Below are 7836 nucleotides of genomic sequence, written 5' to 3'. Positions count from 1 at the left end.
TTCTTCTCATCTGCAATCTTCTTCTGGCACTCATTCTGCTTGTGCACTGCCTTGTTGCAATAGAAGCACTTGATCTTCTTCTTTCTCTTTTTGTTATCAGAAGAAGATGGGTTACCAGAGTCCTTACCCTTACCTTTCTTTGATCCAACCCAGAAAGAGGAATCTTCTCTAGTCCTGGTCTTTTGATGCATCTCCTCCTCCAGAAACATTGCACTGAAATCCTCAAAGTTGAGAGGCAGAATTCTATTCTGCGTATTCAGCGCTGTAACAAGACCATCGTACTTTGGTGGGAGAATCCATATGCATCTTCATGCTAGATTCTCACTAGTGATGGTGATGCTAATTGCAGTCATTTGATCAAGCAGATTCTTCACCCTAGTGATGAACTTCTGTGCCATTTTAGACTCAGACAATTTCTCGTTCGCGAGTTGAGTCTCTAGATTTTGAATCCGCGTCTGATTCGTGGTCTCATACTGATTTTTCAAGACCATCCATGCCTCCTGCACTGTGGTGACATGTTGAATTAATGCCATGACAGAATCACTTACACTGTAGACAATAGAACGCAGTGCATCTGCATTTCTTCTTATCGACGATAGAATCTCATCCGCAGTTGGTACTATCTATTGTGCTGCATTGGCTAGATTCGGTCTCGGGCCCATTTGGAGTCCCAGATGATCCTGGATGGCTCTGGGTGGAATGAACACCATAGGTGAGTTGCTCTATTCTACACCACAGTTCTAACATGTGGTTGGTGGCCTATTTCGAGACCGACCTCCAGTCGGCCGTTTTGGGCGGACTGGATCGGTCTCCCAATCGGGTCTAACTGACTACAACTGGTGGCTATATAAGAGCAAGCCCGTGAAGCCCATATTCATCACTGGCTACAACAACCCTAATTCCTTAGTATCCAGCCTCCATCCTCTATTATTTCCAGCATGCCATCGAAGCTTCTCACATAAGAGTGCACGGTTGGGAGGCAATGCCATCTATTGTATCAGTTTTACACTAATCAAATTTTTTATTATCCATACTATTAGCTTTTCTCTCTTGCATACGAGATCCTATTATCTGTTGAGCATCTGTTGAGCACAGACGATGTATTGTTTTCTTACATGGTATCAGAGCTTGGGCTCTAGCAAGAAGATTTGGTAGTGTGTGTTTTTGTTTGCGAGCAGATTGTGAGAGATGGCCCAGCCTGCAAGATTGCGAATGCCACCGTTGAGCGAAAGCGAAAAGTTGGACGGCTCTAACTATCCACTCACATTACCATAGAACTCACCGATGATATCTTTATTTTTCTCGACGTGTGTGAATTCATCAACTCCTAATAATACATCGCTTCTAAAGTCTTTTGCCTTCACAGTACCACTAAACTCATCTACCCTTGAAAAGATGTCACTTCTATAGAGGATTGCATTGAAATCATCTAATTCTGAAGAGACAACACTTTTGATGCCTTTGCCTTTCTCAATATGCAAGAATTCATCAACTCTAGAGCAAGCATTGCTTTTGAATTCTTTATCTTTCTCCGTATCAATGAACTCATCCACTCTTGATAAGATGTCACTTCTGTACTTGAGTTCATTGAAATCACCCACGTCTAAAGGGACAAAGCTTGGCTTGTAGGCATATTCTTTAAGTCCTTTGAAATTGTAGTATACTCTATCTTTGTCATTGAAAACCACATGTCCCTTTTTAATCTTCCAAAATTGCATGCTCCATCTCAAATATTTTCCTTCCTCATAATAGGGACCGTCCAATGACGTTGTGTTATTATCCATACCATCATTAGTAACTTTCCCAATCCTCATCTTCGCAAATGACCACTGATCCCAGTGTTCAAACCCCAAAACTTGACCTTCCGCTATGTTCTTATTTGCAAATGATATCATTTGCAAAATATCTCCCACACTGAAATCCAAAGAATTTCACTTTGTATTCCCGATGATATGTGTTAAATAAGTCTCATCTCTATCCCATGTAATAAATGATTTATTGAAAACATAATAAGACATAACATCTTCAAGTATTTCCATATCTCCACACTTAGGCTTTAGCTCAACTTGTGCAATAAGAATCTTTGATACAATAATTGCAACCTTATCTTCGCCAAGTCTTTGAAAGTGACAGAGTATTTGGATCACTATCATGGATTGTAGCAAAGGCAACTACTTCTCTTTGGCAACATAATATCACCTCCATCCCAAGAATGAAATCTTTTGCCATCTTCCTATCGAACAATTATAGAAAATATCAATCTCTTTTGAATATTTCTCCTATTGATTGTAACTTTTTATTAAATTAATCTCTTTTATTTTACTTTATTTTATTAAATTTTGATGGTGATACAAGGATACAAGCAGTTGGCTAATAGAATCTCTTATTTAAATTTGTGATTTTATGGTTTAGAATTATAAAAGACAGTAAATAATTTAGTATTCAGTTGCATGCAATGTGGTGTGCCCATCCGATAAGTACTTCTTTGGATAACACACCTAGGAGCGTGCTTTTTGATAAATGTGCATCACACTGAGGCAAAAACAATGTTTAATGCAAGAATCAGCCATGCACAGCATATCGGATGGGCACAATACTTTTCACATGCCTCAACCTAGGTGGTATATACTCGCATGCAAAGTGGTGCACCCATCCCATAAGTACTTATTCAGATAACACACCTGGGAGCGCGTTTTTTGATAGTTGTGCATAACACTAAGGGAAAAATGGTGTATAATGTGTGATAGACCATGCATAGCATATCTAATGGCCACAATACTCTGCATTAGGTGGAATTGATTTGCAATGTGTTGCACCCATCTGATAAGTACTTGTTGGAATAATAAACTTAGGAGCATGTTACGGATGTGAATCACACTGAGGCAAAAACGGTGTTTAATGCTTAATCGACAATGTAAAGCATATCCGATGGGCAAAATATTTTGCACACACCTCAACCTAGGTGATATTTACTTTCCTGCAAAGTGACACACCCATCCCATAAGTTCTTGTTCACATAACACACCTAGGAGCAAGTTTTTTTAGAATTGTGCATAACAAACACTAGGGGGAAAACGAAGCATAATGCATGATCAAGCATGCAAATCATATCTGATGATTTACTTTCATGCAAAGTGGTGTGCCCATACAATAAGTACTTTTCGGATAACACACCTACGAGCATGTTTTTTATGGATGTGGATCACATTGAGGGAAAAACAATGTTTAATTCTTCATTAACAATGCAAAGCCTATCCGATGGACGTAATACTTTGCACATGACTCAACCTAGGTGGTATTTACATGCTTGCAAAGTGGAGCATCCATCCGATAAGTACATGTTGGAATAACACACCTAGGATCATGTTTTTATATGGTTGTGCATGACACCAAGGAATATGCGATGTTTAATTCTTGATCGACCATTCAAAGCATATGCGATGTGCACATTACTTTGCACATACCTCAAGCTAGATGGTATGGACTTGGGTGCAAATTTGTGTGCCCATATGATAAGTTCTTATTCGAATAACACACCTAGGACTATGTTTTTTTATGATGGTTCATAACACTAGGGGGAAAACGGTGTATTATGCGTGATCGACCATGCAAATCATATCTAATGGACACAATTCTTTGCACACGTCCTAAGTGGTATTTACATGCTTGCAAAGTGGCATCCATCCGATAAGTACTTATTGGAATAACACACCTACGACCATGTTTTTATATGGTTGTGCATGACACTAAGGAAAAAATGATGTTTAATTCTTGATCAACCATATAAAGCATATCTGATGGACACAATACTTTGCACACATCTCAACCTAGATGATATTGAATTGGGTTCAAAGTGGCATGCCTATTTGATAGTACTTGTTTAGATAACACACCTAGGACCACATTTTTTTATGGTTGTGCATAACAGTAGGGGAAAATAATATATAATGCATGATTGAGCATGCAAAGCATATCCGATGAACACAATAATTTGCATGCACCTCAAAGTAGGTGGTATTGAGTTGCATGAAATGTGGGATGCCAATCCGATAAGTACTCGTTGGAATGACACACCTAGGCCAATGTTTCTTGACGCTTGTGCATTACACATGAAAAAGAGGAGTTTAATGCTATGCTTGGTTGACCATGCATATCATATCTGATCGCCTAAGTAATTTTTGCATGTCTCTATTTAGGTGATATTTACATGCATGCAAAGTGGCATGCCCATCCCATATGTACCTGTTTGAATAACACACCTCAGAGCGCTTTTATTGATGGTTAGGAGGAAATCGATGTATAATGCATGATTGAGCATGCAAATCATATCTGATGGAGACAATACTTTTCACACATCTCAAAATAGATGGTGTTGACTTGCATGCAAAGTGGTGTGCCCATCCTATGAGTACTTGTTTGGATAACACACCTAGGAGTGTGTATTTTATAGATGTGCATCACATTGAGGCAAAAATGGTGTTTGATGCTTGATTAACAATGTAAAGCCTATCCGATGTGCACAATACTTTGCACATGCATCAATCTAGGTGTTGTTTACATGCTTGCAAAGTGGATCACCCATCCCATAAGTACATGTTGGAATAACACACCTAGGACCATGTTTTTATATGGTTGTGGATAACACTAGGGGGAAAATGTTGTACAATGCATGATCGACCATGCAAATCAGATATAATGGACACAATACTTTGCGTGTATCTAAACCTAGTTGGTATTTACATCCTTACAAAGTGGTGCACCCACCTGATAAGTACTTGTTGGAATAGCACATGTAGGACCATGTTTTTATATGGTTGTGCATGACATTGAGGCAAAAATGGTATTTAATGGTTGATTGACATTGCAAAGCCTATCCGATGGACACAATACTTTGCACATGCCTCAAACTAGGTGGTATCTACATGCTTGCAAAGTGGAATGCCCATCCAATAAGTACATGTTGGAATAACACACCTAGGACCATGTTTTTATATGCTTGTGCATGACACTAAGGAAAAAATGATGTTTAATTCTTGATCGACCATTCAAAGCAAATGCGATGGGCAAAATACTTTGCATGCACCTCAACCTAGATGGTATGGACTTGCATGCAAAGTTGCGCACCCATATGATAAGTTCTTGTTCGAATAACACACCTAGGACTATGTTTTTTTATGGTGGTGCATAACACTAGTGGGAAAATGGTGTATAATGCATGATTGACCATGCAAATCAGATCCGATGGATGCCATACTTTGCACACATCTCAAACTAGGTGATATTTACATGCTTACAAAGTGGTGCATGCATCCGATAAGTACTTGTTGGAATAGCACACCTTGGACCTTGTTTTTATATGGTTGTGCGACAAAAATGGGTTAATTAAGGGGAAGGGTTATAGGGAAGGGGAGTTAGTGAATTAATTAGTTATGGGAAGGGGATTAGTAAATTAATTAGTTAATTGATAAAGGGAGGGTTATAGGGGAGGGGTTCGTCAATTAATTAATTAATTAATTAGTTAGTTAATTACTTTGCTGAAACATCTGATCTGCTACAATGGACTAGGGAGGTTGCCTCTTTATAGCTATGAGGGCGGTAGTCAGATCAACATAGTCGATGGAACCGACTAGTCGTCCAGGGAATATTCAAGAAATATTCCCTATACCGTCACCCCAGCAAGAATAAGGGGCTCCCACACAATCACCTTTCTACCATCAACTGTCTCATTGATAGACCTCATCTAACATGCAAGTCAGGATCCATCGAGTGTCCCGGGCTCACACATGGCTTCTCCTATGGGGGCCTTACAACTTGAGCACCTTGGACCACTGCGTGTTACCAAGAAGGTGGGGCATTGAGCATATCTAACATTGTAACTTTCATGGTATGTATCTTTTGCGATGCACGTATTCATTCCCTTATATGTTATGATGGATAGGTCCACATCAAGGTTAATAATTGCAATTGAACAAGTCACAAACTATCATGGTGACTTGCAAGAAGCAATGGACTTACAATGATGCAAGGTTATAGAGAAAAATGATCCATACAGTTGTGGGTGGAGAGTGTGCTACAGCGCAAGTTGCTCCTCGATGAAATATTTGATGTGAAGGGCTCACAATCCTCAATCTCTACATATTCTGATGTAGAACTATATACATTTGTGGCTCATACTGTTCGATTCATAATTGCTCAATCTCTAATTAAAATAATTGAGACACCCAAGTTTGCATCAAAGACTCTCGAGGAAGTAGAGACTCATTATACTCCCAATCCATCACAGCCTTTGAAGTAGGAGTCTACTCTCAAAGCATCACAATCAACTCCATCCGCTACAAAAGTTGAGATTCAACATACCCTCGAGGAGTATAAACCCAAAGCATCAAAAGGGAATCCACTCGCGGAAGTAGAGACTCAATCTACGGCCAAAGATTCATACCATTTTTGGGAGTCTACACCCAAAGCATCCCAGCAAAGTCCCCGAGTGGAAGTAGAGACTCATTCTACGCCACCGGCATCACACCCTGCTGAGGAGTCTATGCCCAAGGAATCATCATCTACCCCACACTTAAAAGTAGAGATTCAATATATGCTTAGGGAATCACAACCTCCACTAGATTCTACACCTAAACCAACACCACAGAATCCACACTTAAAAGTAGACAAAATCTATGCAAGAAGGAAGAGTCCATATATGCCTAAAGCATCAAAGCATCAAGAGATAGAGTCTACTTCTAAAGCATCATAACGGAGTCCACATGAAGCATCAAAATCCACTTCATTTTGTGAAGCTTTATGATGGGGTTTAGCATGTACACAAGTTATTTTTTGAAGTAGAAAAACTTTATTAGCAAGTGATGCATGTAAAAGGGAAAAGTCGTAAAACTTTGTATTTGTGATTTTGTTGCTCAAAATGATATTTTGGTTGATTGTATTAAATGTGAATACATAATGGGCATTCATCGTGGATACATATTAAATGTGTGACTTGTTTTCCTTCTCTCACAATGTTATTTTGGTTTTTATTAAATATGTGAATACATAAGGGGCATTCTCTCATGGATACATAAGGGACATTTATCATGGATACACTTGATGAGAATTTGCGACTCAAAACAATAAGATAACTCAAATCATACTATAGGGTCAAAGTTTATAACATTATAGAGTCATAAGAGCCACACTACATTAGAATTTGCTACTAAAAAATAAATTGTATTAGCAGTTCTAATATGATCTTCTCAGCCCTACCAAACTTGTTGCTCAGAATACAAAATAAGATTAATGACTATTACAGGCTACATAGGCCGAGATCACACTAGAAGACCTCATCATTGGTATCTCTTCTCTTGTCAACAACCTAATCTTCCACGGACTCCACATCCATATCCTCAACATAATTAGAATGAAGGAAGAAATTCAAACAGTCAGTTTCTTTATAATCTCTTTGGGAGGCCCTTCTTGTTCATTCAGCATCTGCATCAATTCGGCCATACCGAGTGCTTCGATAATGTAGGCTGCTTAAGAAGTCTAAGAGATCTTGTCTTGCTTTTATAATACATTGTAAATGTCTTTCGCTCTCTGCTATCTTCTGAGTCTCATCCCTCTCTGTCCATCTCTATGCATCGAATTCCTCTCTGTCCATCCATGTAAGTGGAGAGCCTTGTGGAATTCTTGCATCTCTCCTTGCTCCTTGGTTAGCAATCCATTCTTTGAGACTATCGATTCTAGACTCCACATCTCTCACGATGCCAAGGACATCCATGGTGGGTGGAGAGATGAATTCCCTCCCAAATCCTTACAAATAGGCTAACAATGACCTAAAGGTTGAAGTGC

Source organism: Dipteris shenzhenensis, chromosome 27 (genome assembly GCF_047967505.1).
Source record: "Dipteris shenzhenensis isolate YYH24624 ecotype China chromosome 27, Dip_SZ_1.0, whole genome shotgun sequence".
NCBI classification, from domain to species: domain Eukaryota; kingdom Viridiplantae; phylum Streptophyta; class Polypodiopsida; order Gleicheniales; family Dipteridaceae; genus Dipteris; species Dipteris shenzhenensis.
The sequence above is the reverse complement of the archived record's forward strand: the minus strand, read 5'-3'. Positions refer to the sequence as shown.